The sequence below is a fragment of the Perognathus longimembris genome, chromosome 7 (genome assembly GCF_023159225.1).
Source record: "Perognathus longimembris pacificus isolate PPM17 chromosome 7, ASM2315922v1, whole genome shotgun sequence".
NCBI lineage: Eukaryota > Metazoa > Chordata > Mammalia > Rodentia > Heteromyidae > Perognathus > Perognathus longimembris.
Window position 1 is genome coordinate 77482567 of NC_063167.1, and position 13931 is coordinate 77496497.

Below are 13931 nucleotides of genomic sequence, written 5' to 3' on the forward strand. Positions count from 1 at the left end.
GCCACCTGTGTTTTCTTTGTGCTGGTCTTTCTATGAAATTTTAAGTTTTACTGGCTTCAGTGATGTCTAATTCGGATACTGGCTTTGAGGTGTGGAGGGAAGAGTTTGTCTGGATGATGGGATTGATGTGTGAAACAGACAAAAACATTACAGAGATGGAAACTGAGAAAAGATGGACCTTGGGTGGGGGGGCGAGAGGGGGTGGTTTTAGTTGTTACTATGGTGTGAACTCCTGGTGTACAGTGCTCACCTTCTGAAGAATCCCAGTTCCCCTTTAAGTGCTGTATATGAGTTAGACTGTCTCCCCTTCAGTCTAATTTCCTTCTGTGGTATGGGTGAAAGGAAATCAGAAATGTGTTCGCCTTCCATTATAAAACTTGAAAGAATGGCTTGGGGATGGTGGGATGGAGCTGATTTGCCAGCCTTTTCCTGTGCCATGTGAGTACCCAGAGAATTATTTTTGAGGCAAACTTCTGTTTTTCTTTCCCCTGCAACAGCTGTAACCACATTGCCACCCTCAGACTTTGAATCTTTACTGTGTGGTCTTGGATGAGTTTTATCTGTCTAGGCCAGATGCCTTAGACCCAGCTGCTTAGTCACTACTATTAGCCCTCCATTTCTTCTCTCTCCACTCCACAAGTTCTTTACCCTGATGCAAAGAATGACAGCTCCTTGCTGCTAACACCTTGTACTCCATTGAAGGTGATTGGGAGCCCATGCTGAACCTAGAGAAGCCAGGTCTTCACCAGGATCTCATTAATAGACCCCAGGGTACCGATTCTAGAGCTGGCCTATCTGTTCCATACTTTTCTGCTATATTCCTTGGGGAAGTTCTTTTGATTGGTAAAGGAAGCCTTGGGGGCAGGGAAGTAGGCTTGGAGACCTCCCTCCCAGGATCCTCTCCTCCCCTGGGAAATGGGAAGGGGTTGGCTTGTAAAAAGGGAGTGGTACATTTTTTTTGAAGCAAGTTCTGGGCCTGAGGTTTATTTGGTAGACTCTGCCTCTCAGGCTTTCAGAGTTTCTTCTTGCTCAGCATTTGGTGTAACAGACCATTCATCTTCCTGTGGTGCTCTGAAGGTGGTCCCTGGGGTCTGTGTTGTCTCAAACCAGGCTCCCCTCTTCCCCCCTGCTGGTGCTTGAACTCAGGGCTTGGGCCCTGTCCTTTAGCCTTTTCTGCTCAAGATTGGCACTATACCACTTGAACCACAGCTTCACCTCTGGCTTTTGGTGGTTATTTGGAGGTAAGAGTTCCACAGATTTTCCTGCCCACTTTCTTCAAACCATAATTCAAAGATCTCCTTTATTCTCAGATCTCTGCCTCCTGAGTAGATAAGATTACAGATGTGAGCCACTGGTCTCTCCTTTCCTCTCCTCTCCTGGCTTCCGTCTCTCTTCTCTCTTCTTCTCTCTTCTGCTTTTCTGCCTGGGGCTTAAATTCAGGGCCTTACTCTCTTGATTCTCTTTCCTGCTCATGACTAGAGCTCTACCGCTTGAGCCACATCTCCAGCCTAGCATTTTGCTGGTTAATTGGAGATGGAGTTTTGGAGACTTTTTGGCCCCCGGCTGGCTTCCAATTGACATCCTCCAGGTGTCAGCCTCTTGAGTAGCTAAGATTGCAGATGTGTGCTTGGCTTTATATTACTTAGAGGACAACAAGCAGTTAAAAAGAAACCCTTCAGACCTCATTGTCTCTGTCCACCTTCCTTTCCAAATTGACATCCCATCTTGTACAGATCAAAGTATCATTTTGGCTTCCGTATCTCTTGGAAAGCTAAGAAGCAGGATATTCTTTTTGGCCAAGAAAAGCAAGCTGAGAGGTTTACACTGATACAGAAAAGTCTTTTCTTTTGATGAAAGACAATGAATGACTTGTCTAGGTGAGAATTGGGGTCACCTGGTCAGGGCACAGCAGGCCTGTGGGTGGAGTTAGTTTGGACATTGGTGCCTTTATCCTCGAGGGAGGAAAGGATCATACCAAGTCACCTCCCTGTGCTCTCCTCCTTCCATTAGCCCTGGGATTGGAAGAAGAGGGCACTGTGGAGATGAAATAAGCCGTTTGCCTTTAGGATGGCGAAGATGGCGAAGAGGCTTGAACTGAACCGGAGGCATGGCTGTTGTCACCAGGTGTTGGGAAAGAATGCATCACATTGGGAGATGGAGGCTAATGTAAGAAAGCTGAAGATACTTCTAGAGTGACTTTGGCTGTATTTGTTCTGGTTGAGGACAAAAGGTAGAATGCAAAGAAATGGAGCCAGTGCTGCTCTGAGCCCTGCTGTTCCTAGTGAGGCTTTTGGATGTATTGTAGGTAGAAGGGAGCCCTGAGAAGGTCGGATTAGGCAGAAAGAGCAGAGGTGTTTCCATGCTCAGAATATTGGCATTTTCAAGAAGCTTATGAATGAACATCAAAAGCTAGCATTTTTTTAAAAGTAGCAACCAAGAAGATAGCCAGAGAAGTCTGCAACAGTGGATCCAGTGTTATGGGGGAAGTCTGACTTGATGGCAAAGCCTCCTCAAAAGTACTGTTTCCAACCTTTTTTCTTTTGGCTACAATAGTACAGAATGCATTCTCTCTCTCTCTCTCTCTCTCTCTCTCTCTCTCTCTCTCACTTTGAGAGACAGAACAGAGAAGTAAGTAATCTGTGTATCTGAAACAAGTTTCTATTTCTGTTTCTCTTCTGTGTTCTTTGAAATCCCTGACCTGTGAATTGTTTGCAGTCCACTATTTGGAAGGCATTTGTCCCATGGGTGGTGGGGGCAGGCCAGGATGGGGCGGGGGTTGAGGAGGGTGGAGATGGAGAAGGTAACCCAGCTCTCTGCTCTGCTGGCGAGAACAGAAGGAATGTGGGAATTCATCTGTCTGACGGGTATAGGACTCACATAGATAAAAGGCAGCTGGATGGGGCAGGTGCTAGAAGGGCCTTCCCATAGTTCCTTTCAATGCAAAGCCTAGAAACTGGGTTTGGAGGATGAGGAGGAGTGTATTTGGATTTGAAAACAGATCTCTGTAGATAAAGCCAATGAGGCTTTCTCCTCTGGCTAAATGAGAAGACAAATTGGCCCAAAACAAAGAAGGATTTAGGTCATGATCACTCGTAGGCTGGACGGAGTACTTGGGGCTTCAAATGCAGAGTGGATGAGTAGGAGGCACCCACCTCCCTTTCCAACTTTGAAATGTTTGAGCCAAGAGGATAGAATGTGTTGTTTCTCAGCCCTACTTGCCGATTAGATTTGCTTGGATGTTGGCTGCTTGCTTCTCCCAAGATCTGAAAACGTAATCTTGCTGCATTTTAGAAAAGGGTTAGGTTATCAAGACTTCCTTTGAAATTTGTTTCATGAGTGACCACCGGACTCAAGCTTCTGTCTCAGCCTGCACCTGGGTAATTCCAGTCCTGGAGTTAATCAAGGGCCAGAGTCTAATCTGTGTAGGCTTTTGATCTCCTATGTCATCACAGTGAACATCTGACTCCCAGCACCTAACACACCCACAGCAAGTGAAACAAAGCCTGGGAAAAGGAACACAAGTATCAGAGTTCACCCAGATGTGTTGCTTAGCTACTGCTTGACATTTGTCACCCACTTTACCATCTACTTGGATGCTCTTTGAGGCAGCTTGCTTCCTTGTTTATTTTTCTTAACTTAGGTGGTATTTACTGGGTGTCTGACTTCTCTCTCCTGCTGTCTGGCTTGTATCTAACTCCTTCACCTCTGATTTCTCTAATGACATCTTTGATTTATAGTTCCCACCAGCCTATTCCCTTGTAGCCTAGTTTTGGACCCTGAACCCTGGAAACAACTGTATGCTGATGAATTTTTATTGGGTTCTAATTAAACTTTAAAATTTGGGACGTAGAGAAACTTACCTTGGTTGAGTTAATTTTATGGTCTCGTCCAAGTAGACTTAAAAACTCTGTTGAAAAGTGTATTTTGGGCCAGGTATGGTGGTTCAGACCTGTAATGACAGCTACTTGGGAGATGGAAGTAGGAGGGGCGTGGTCCGAGGTTGGCCATGGTAAAAGCATAGAACCCTATTCTGAAAAACAAACAAAAAGCAAAAGGGCTGAGGGGAGTGGATGGCCCAAGTGGTAGAACCATTGCCTAGCTTGCAAGTGTAAGGCCCTGAGTTCAATTCTTAGTACTGCCTTCCCACATATAAAAGTATAGTTGATGGTTGGGAATATGGCTTAGCAGTAGAGTACTTGCCTTGCATGCAGGAAGCCTGGGTTCGATTCCTCAGCACCACATAAATAGAAAAGGCCGGAGGTAGTGCTGTGGCTCAAGAAGTAGAGTGCTAGCTTTGAGCAAAAAGGAAGCCAGGAACAGTGCTCAGGCCAGGAGTCCAAGCCCCAGGACTGGCAAGAAAATAAAATAAAATAAAAGCATAGTTGGGGTGCTAGGGAATATTGCTCAGTGGTAGAGTTGTTGTGAGGACCTGGGTTAAATTACTGGTGTGAACACAGACAAAAAGAATGAAAATAATGAAACGCTTCCTACTTGATAATAATTAGTGGGATGGAAGGAAGAAGGAATTTTTATTAGATGAAAAATTTGGAAACAAAACCCCCCTTTTGGAATGTTACATGATTTTTAAAAACTGGTCTTGATTAGCATGTCAGCTGTAATGCATGTAAAAATATTGGGACAAGTATAAACTAAGTTAAATGTTTTATAATTTGTCACATGCTATTTTAAAGACTTGTGAAACAACAACAACAACCCACAGTTTTACTTTGATTGAGGAAGAGCCCTTGGCTTTTTATATTTTTTAAAACTTGTCTGAGTGCTCCCAAATAGCTTTCTTACATGCTTTGTAAAATTATGGAAGAATTCAGAGCAAGATAAATGTGAGGGAGTAAGTGGCCTAGAGGAAAGGCATAGTTGGGACACTGAGCAACTCCCAGCCTCTTGTGAATCAGTAAGACATTGTATTTTGGGGATTTGAGAATGCATTATATCCTGAGATCACAAATGTTTTTTTCTTCTGGTGTTTTTTGTTTTTTCAAAAGTGAAGCTAGCAACAGTACAACAGTAACCAGGAGAAAAAAAAACCAGTAAAAGTTCACTTCTTCCCACTTTCTCACCTCCTACCTCCCCTAGTTTAACTGCAAACAGTATGTGTTGCAAGTTTTGAGGTATAGCCCTCTAGACTCTTTTCTCTGTGCTCACAGTTATTTATGGAAGACTGACTATTCTGCAGAATATCACCTTGTTTATATAGCTGGCTATATAACTATATGTATATTTAAACATTTCCACGGATATGGCTAAGGGTGCTACTAATGATGCTGCAATGAATGCCCTTGGCCCAGTTGTAGTGGCCCATTCCTATGATATCAGCTACTTGGGAGGTAGAGATTGGGAGGATTGCAGTTCAAGGCCAGCCTGGGTGAAAAGCTAATGAGGCCAATCCTTGCCCCATCTCAACAAACTAGTCAGGTTTGGTGGTCTATGCCTGTCAATCCCAGCTATGTGGGATACATAGGTAGAATTTCATTCTGAAGCCAGCCCTGAGCAAAAATGTAAGACCCTATCTGAAAAAGAAATAAAGCCAAAAAATGTGTGTGTGTGTGTGGGGGGGGTGGTGGCTGAAATGGTACAGATAATAGAGTGCCTGTGTTTGAACCCCAGAACTGCCCAAAGACCCTTATACACAACTCTTCTCGATGTTGTATGAGTTGTGTGGAGGGTAAAAGATCAGTTCATTAGAATATTGCTTGTTTTATAATTCAAGTGCTATCTAAATTGCCTTGGTCAGTTATTTAGTTCTCCATTGCTCACTCAGTAGTGAGGCACAGCAATGGATACAGTGGGAATTTCAAAGTGGGTCCAGGTGCAGCCCTTGTTTAGAACTCATCCTATAGTTGGCCTTAGGCATATACCTTAAATATATCTTTAGTGTGACCTGGATCCCACCCTCGTTTCAAAAAGCATTTGGGGATTTGGGTGGCTTACAGGGATACAGACATGATAAGATTAAGTGAATTTAGTAGATCTGGGGAACTTAGGTGGAGGAGTGTTTTTTTCTTTCTTTGTCCCTGTGATGAGGCTTATAGTCAGGGCCTGGAGGCTGGATACTGTCCTTTAGCTTTTTTTTGCTCAAGCTAGCACTCTACCACTTGAGCCATAGCTCAACTTCTGGCTTTTTGGTGGTTAATCAGAAATAAGATTCTCACAGACTTTTCTGCCCCAGCTTCAAACCTGGATCCTCAGATCTCAGCCTTTTTGAAGTCTTACAGCTTCAGGATATCCAGAAAGAAAGTGAAATGGCAAAACCCCACCCATTCCCCAAGAGGTGAGAAATAGTTCTCCAGGTTTTTAAGAAAGCACTCAATTTGCAATGGTCAGCAACCCTCAACACCATTCCCAGTGCTGTTCAGTACAGCCCAAGACTTGGCTTTATGATGCCTCTTCAGATCAGGTTCCTCAGTGCTTGCCAGGGGTGGCACACCCTGGCATTACCCAGTGAAAGGTCAGGAGGGAGAGGTGGAAGGTCAGGCATCTAATCCAGAAATAGCTTTAAGAGGCTCTGAAGGTACACTTCCCAATGTAAACAACAGTGAGCTCCAAGGCAGTATAGAGTATACAACTTGCATGGCATTTCTATGCGTAAAATCCATTTGCCCAAGAATACTTACTTGACTTGGAACAAGGATGGTCTATGTAGTCTGAACTAGAATTAATTACAATGGCCGAGCAAAATATTTTCCAAAAACCCAGAATGGTGCATCTGATCTGTGCCAGGATAGTAATTGTTTACATTGGTCAACTCCACAAGGCAGAAGGATTAGAATCACCAGTCCTTCCATCTTCTAGCTTGAAAATGGGTGTGATCGATAGATCTTTAGAGCTTATAGACCTGAACATTGAGGAAGCTTGGCCCTTATTTATAAATTCAGGAAACACCCCTCTTCTCTCCAGCTACTTAGATCTCAGCTTCTGTAACCAAAATCACCAAATTCTTGTGTTAGAGTAGTTGATCATTACCAAGGACATGGACCAAGCTTAGGCCCTCTTATGTGACTTACTGTACTTTATGTTTTTTTCTTTTAGTACTGGAGTTGGAACTAGGGGTGTTGTACTTGCTAGGCAAACGTTCTACCGGTTGAACCTCAACCCCAGCCATTTTTTGCTTTTAGTGTTAGTGTCTCATATAGGATCTTACTAATTTAGTCCAGGCTGGCTGCTAACTGTGATCAGCCTACCTCTACTTTCTAAGTGGTTGATATTGTAGGTATAAATCACCATGACCAGGCTGGCCTCAAATTGCCATCCTTCTGGGACTGCCATGCTTGAACTTAAGCATGGCAAAGTAGTTCAAAGAAACATGTCATTCTAAGGTTTTGTTTTTTTTTCCCTCCAGTCCTGAGGCTTGAACTCCGGGCCTGGGCACTGTCCCTTAGCTTTTTGCTCAAGGCAAGCACTATACCACTTCAGGTCCACTTCTACAGGTCTACTTCTAGCTTTTTGGTGGTTGATTGGAGATAGAGTTTCACAGACTTTCCTGCCCAAATTGGCTTTGAACTGTGATCCTCAGGTCTCAGCCTCCTGAGTAGCTAGCATTACAGGCGTGAGCTACCAGTGCTTGGCTTCTGTTTTAATTTTAGGAAACCTTTGGCTAGCTTCTCATTTGAGCCACCAAATTCTCTTCAGGCCACTGGAGTAGGAAATCTGTGAGGCTCTTAAGCAGAAGAAGAAAAGGAAGGGATGGTCACTTGTGATTTGTGCAGAGTCTCGTGTTTTCCTCTGATTTGTTGATACTAGAGAGGCACTTCTCCACTGGAAAGGGCTTGTGCTCAAGCATTGTTACTGGGAGTTGTTTCCATCTACTGCCCAATACAAACCATCCCGAAGTACAAGTGGCTTAAAAACAGTGCTCTGTTTTTTCTTGCCATTCTGGGGATGTGCTGAACAGTTCTCTGCTGGTGACTTCTTCGGTGAATGGAGACAGTCATTTGCAGGGTCAGCTCGACTAGAGATCTGGGAATACCGGGTGTGATCTTCCAGATGGGCAGCCTCAGTTTCCTCATGGTCTCTGGCCCTCCAATAGTTTAGGAAGCTTTCTTTAATTGGCTGCAGTAGAGCAGAGGCCCCAGAACTTTTGTTCCCAATTAACCAGGGGCCTCCAAGGCAGACACTGAGATACTGTGAGGTCTTGTGAGGCCTGCACAGCCTCCAGAATGTTCAGGGTTTCCCTTCCCGTGTTCTGTGTGTCTGCAGGAGGCCAGGCCAGATGCATGAAGGAGGAGATGTAGATTCCATCTCTGGTTTGGAGTGGTAGTGTCCCCTGGCAGAAAAGACTGATGGCCATTAAATGATTTACCACAAATGGCTACCCGTACCAACCATGTGCCAGCAAGGCGTTATCATTTAAGCTGGAGAGCCATCCGGCAATGCAGCATTGTTTGTTATTCTCATTGTGTAGAACTGGCAGGTCAGAGAGGCCATCTGCCTTTTAGCCAAGGCCACTGAAAGTGTTGGGCCTAGGATTTGTTTCTAGTTCTTTATCTATGCAGAGTTCATTTTAAGAATTCAAGTGAGCTGGCAGCTGGTAGCTCATGCCTGTAGTCTTTGCTACTCAGGATTGCAGTTCAAAACCAGCCCAGGCAGGAAAGCCCCCAGAGTTCTTTCCCCTCAACCAACAAAAAGCTGGAAATGGGGTTGTGACTCAAGTGCTAGAGTGTTGACCTTGAGCAGAACATCTCTGGAACAGCACCCAAGCCCTGACGTGTGTGCAAAGAACCTTCTTGTCTCTGTAGGCTTCCTGGGTACTTTGACAGGTGTCCCAATACTCCCTTAAAAAAAAGAAAGGGGCTGGGAATGTAGCTTAATGGTATGCTTGCCTAGCATGCACAAAACTCTGGGTTCAGTTCCTCAGCACAACATAAACAGAAAAAGCCTGAAGTGGTACTGTGGCTTAAGTGGTAGAGTGCTAGTCTTGAGCAAAAGGAATCCAGGGGGCTGGGAATATGCCCTAGTGGTAATGTACTCTCCTTGTATGCATGAAGCCCTGGGTTTGATTCCTCAGCAGAAGTGGCGCTGTGGCTCAAGTGGTAGAGTGCTAGCCATGAGCAAAAAGAAGCCAGGGATAGTGCTCAGGCCCTGAGTTCAAGCCCCAGGACTGGCAAAAAAAGGAAGTCAGGGACAATGCTCAGGCCCTGAGTTCAGTCTCCAGGACTGGCAAGAGAGAGAGAGAGAGAGAGAGAGAGAGAGAGAGAGAGAGACAGAGAGAGAGAGAGAGAGAGAGACAGAGAGACAGAGAGAGAGAGAGAGCAAAATAGAATAGATTTGGGGAAAACCATGCTTTTTGTCCACCTTTTCCTTGATTTCACAGTGTTGGCAGGAAGCCAAGGATGGTTCAAGCCAAGAGGCTCCTTCTGTGATTCTCCAGAAAGGGAAGGAAACACACGGGTACAGAACAAGGTACACAAGAAGTGGAGTAGAAAAGAGGACAATCTGCACAGCCCTTGTCCTCTTCCTGAGTCTGCAGGTGATGCAGCCAGGGCCACCTGCTCCCTCCTTTAGCATCAGAGTCCTTACAGCATAAGATCCCATCTAAGACCTGCTTAGTGTCACAGTAGCAATGGTGATTTTCTGACAGAGGAAACTCAGATTGTATCAGCATCAAAGCCCTTTGTATACGAGCCAGCTACTGTACTAATGTGTCCTTCCAATTACTGAAGTCTCTGGGCTTAAGATGTTCTGGTTTATTCAAAATGCAGTGGCTGTAATTGGAACTTAGAGGTTTACAAAAAGAAAGCTTTCTTTATAAGGGTTTTAAGTGGCTGTGACGGCAAGAAGTAGCATTTATCTGGGAAGTCACATGTGCCATTCTGTACCCCGAGCCTTTGGGCTGGCTCTAGAAAAAGAACTGAATTTTCTAAGGTGGAATTCCTCAGTAGCTGGGAAGAGAGAAGCAGTGAAGAGAGCTGGGAAGGAGGAAAGGGTATGCTTTGCCTTATCACACAGTATGCCTGCAACTACACTGCTCATTAGGCATTATTAGGCAAAGGAGGCCCAAGTAGGAAGGGTAAGTGCTAGAGTGCAGGAAACATTTTAAATGTGACAGATGATTAAAGGTGGTCATGAATTATTACTATAGTCCATTTATTTTTAAGATAAAAGCTAGAACATGTGATGTTTAAGTAGAAGCTAAGGAGATACCAGTGGAATTTTTGTTCAGATCCCAAATGGCTCACTCCTATAATCCTGCCTACTCAGGAGGCCGAGATATGAGGATCACAATTCAAAGCCAGCCTGGGTAGGGAAGTCTGTGAGACCATGAGACTCTTCTCTAGCCACCAAAAGGCTGGAAGTAGAACTTTGTCTCAAGTGGCAGAACCTCAATCTTGGGCAAAAAAGCTAAGGGACAGTATCTAGGCCTTGAGTTCAAGCCTCAGTACGGGTCCATACGTGTATGTGTGTGTGTGTGTGTGTGTGTGTGTGTGTGTGTGTGTATGTGTGTATGTATGTACATGCACACGTGCACGCGCACACACACAAGATTCATAGCAGAGGTAGGAAACAGTTCTCTGATCTCGTGGTAGCAGGGTGGAGTCACCCTGCAGTTTTTGAGTCTGGATATGATCTTTGGTGGCCCATGGAGCTCTGTCTGATTAGGTAACAAGGGTTCCTTTTCTCACTCTCTGCTCTAACATCCTTTGTTTGCACATAGTTGTGGGGAAAATAAAAACTTAGTAAAGTATGACCATTTTACCTAAAATGTTTTTTTTTTTTTTGTTATATCAAAACCTATAATCTACAACATTTGTTTTAATGCTGGGTCAATTAACAGCATCTGTCTCCTTCACTTGAATCATTGCATGATGTCAGAGGACAGAATGTTGAGGAATGAACAAATAGAAAATAAAAATGTAAAGCATCCTCTTATTAAAAGTTTAGTACTTCCAGGTGCTGGTGGCTCATTCCTGTAATCCTAGCTACTCAGGAGGCTGAGGTCTGAGAATCATGGTTCAAAGCCAGCCTGGGCAGGAAAAGCGGTGAGATTCTTATCTCCAATTAACCACCAGAAAACTGGAAGTAGCACTGTGGCTTATGTGGTAGAGTGCTAGCCTTGAGCTGAAGAGCTCAGGGACAGCACCCAGGTCCGGAGTTCAAGCCCCAGGAGTGACAAAAAAATGTAGTATTTTGACAGAGATGAATGAACCATGGAGCATTTCTTTCTTTTTTTTTTTTTTTTTGCCAGTCCTGGGCCTTGGACTCAGGGCCTGAGCACCTTCCCTGGCTTCTTCCCGCTCAAGGCTAGCACTCTGCCACCTGAGCCACAGCGCCCCTTCTGGCCGTTTTCCATATATGTGGTGCTGGGGAATCGAACCGAGAGCTTCATGTGTAGGAGGCAAGCACTCTTGCCACTAGGCCATATTCCCAGCCCGGAGCATTTCTTTTTAAGTGGCATTAGGTACCTTAGAAAGAGTATAATTTGGTTCTAAGCATAAGGGCCAATAGTTTTCCTTGGTTGTCCTCATTGTTCTCTATTTGCTTATGTTTAAAAAGCATGTCCATGGGGTTGGAAGAGTGGCTCAGTTGGTAGAGTGCTAGCCAGTGAGCGAGAACATCAGGTACCAAGTTCAAGTCGGGTCTTGGACCTTTAAAAAAAAAAAAAGAAAGAAAAAAATAAAGTCCCCTGGGCTGGGAGTATAGCTCAATGGTAGAGTGCTGCCTCATGGGTGGGAAGCCTTCTGGCCTACCCCAGGGTGCGCAGGCACAAAGGGATAGTGATTAAAAAAAAACCACTGTCAGAGTGGCCTTCCCCCGAACCCTGAGCACCCAGGAGGCAGATCTTGGGAGGATAGTGGTTTGAGGCTACTGTAGGCAAAAAGTTACAGCAAGACCTCAACAAAAAAGCTGCACTTGCTTTGCTTTTTGGCTTGATAAATAGCTCATTTTCTGCAGTCTACTGACAAAGGACTTGCCAGTGCAGATAGACTGCTCATAGAATAGAATGTTAGGGCCAGTGACAGAGATAAATAACTTAATAAGTAAGTATTCCTGCAGTTGGGAAGAATGACCAAGTACAGATTATTATGTATGCCTGTGAAACTTTTGAATACATCTAACATATTGTAGGGAGTTTGCTATAGATAAATATTGCATTCAATATTTATTAATTTATAATGGACATATTTTCTGTGGACATATTTGGAGGTGAGAACCTTTTTGCTTTAAATACTAGAGCTGAGAATTTAGAAATTATATTTTCAGTACTCCATTTACATTGTAACAGTGAGGGCCCTGTGACTGATGAGGTGCTAGCAGAATGGAAAGTATATATCAAAACAGGAATGTCGTGTGTGTGTGTGTGTGTGTGTGTGTGTACGCGCGTGTGTGCGTGTGCTGGTCCTATGGCTTGAACTCAGGGCTGGACACTGTCCCTGAGCTTTCATGCTCAAGGCTACCACTTAAGCCACAGCTCCACTTCCAACTCTGGAGGTTAATTGGAGATAGGCGTCTCATAGACTTTTCCTGCCTGGGCTGACTTCAAACCACAGTCCTCAGATCTCAGCCTTGTGATTAGTTAGGATTACAGGTGTGAGCCTCCAGTGCAGCAGGAATGTCTTTAATTTTTATTTTGCAGGTGCTATGTTAAGTATGAGACACAGAGGTGAGGAGAAACATGGCCAGACTTTGCATCGTTTCTGAACACACATTCTCCTCAGAGGAGGCATTTGTCTGAGATGCAGCTGAATGGAAGGGGCTTGTACTATTAGAGGTGATAATGGGGGAAGTGACCTGTTGGCAGAGTGCAGAGAAAGGCCTCCCTGAGGACAGGAGGGAGTGGGAATAGGAACTGCAAGGCCTCCTGCAGAGAGGGAACAGCAGGTCCCCAAGACACAGAGAGAAGGCCACATGGCTTGAATGCAGCAAGAGAGGCAGGTACCAGTTGAGGCTGGAGAAGGCACAGGAACGTCAATAGGTAAGGAGGTGATATGATGGGGATACCCCTCCTAAGATTCTCTTGGAGCCTTTCAGTCTGTTCTTCACACTAAGGAAACCAGTTTGGAGCCATTCCAGGAAACTGATAGAATAGTGTGAGATATACATGGATCATCTTGAAAGCAATTTGAGAACTGAAATCTGCAGGACTTCATGGTAGATTGGAGGCAAGGATGAAGTTAGCAAGGTATAGAGAGCAAGTTCTCAAGGAGGATTCCTGGTTTCCGGCTGTCAGATGTGGCTGTATGTGGATGTATGGTGACATCATTTCCTGAGAGGAAGAACCAGTCATGCCTGGTTATGAGCTTTGTTTGAGATGCTTTTGAGACACTATCATAATGACAAGTGGCAGTTAGCTAAATGTGTCCAGAGCTCAATAGAGAGCTTGGAGCAGATATTTAAACTTGATTTGTTTTTCTGTTTATAATTGACAATCAAAGCACCAGAGATGACTGAAATTGCATAGGAGGCAAGAAGGGAGCAGGTGGTCTGTGGCCTTAGGGAATTCTCTCTCTAGTGGTGGGGTCAAGGAAGTATGATGTTAGAGAAGCCCAATGAGAACGTGCTTAAGGAGGAAGTGGCCAGGAGGGCAGACAATAGCAGAGTTGTCCAGTAGGAGGAGCCATTGTTGACCTTGGCAATGGTTAGTTCAGGGGAGGGATGGAGATGAATTGAAAATGAGAAATGATGACAGAATATGAATGAAAACTTTCTACAGCTTTGTAAAAGAATAGAGAGAATAAGAGAACACATACACAAGCGAGAAGAAGAAGCCAGGTGCTAGTGGCTCACACCTGTCCTAACTACTTAGGATGCTGAAATTTGAGGGTCACGGTTCAAAACCAGCCAGGGAGGAAAAGTTCATGAGACTCGAATTAACCGTCAGACAACTGGAAGTGGCACTGTGACTCAAAGTGGTAGAATGCTAGCCTTGAGCAAAAGAGCTCAGGGACAGGGCCCAGGCTCTGAGTTCAAACTTCATG

General features: G+C 44.6%; 1 protein-coding gene across 2 annotated transcripts in view; it reads left to right on the plus strand.

Moving 5' to 3' along the window:
• Tlcd4 (TLC domain containing 4) overlaps nucleotides 1–13931 on the plus strand; it is a 48250-nt gene that overhangs the window by 1537 nt on the left and 32782 nt on the right. The window lies entirely within an intron of this gene.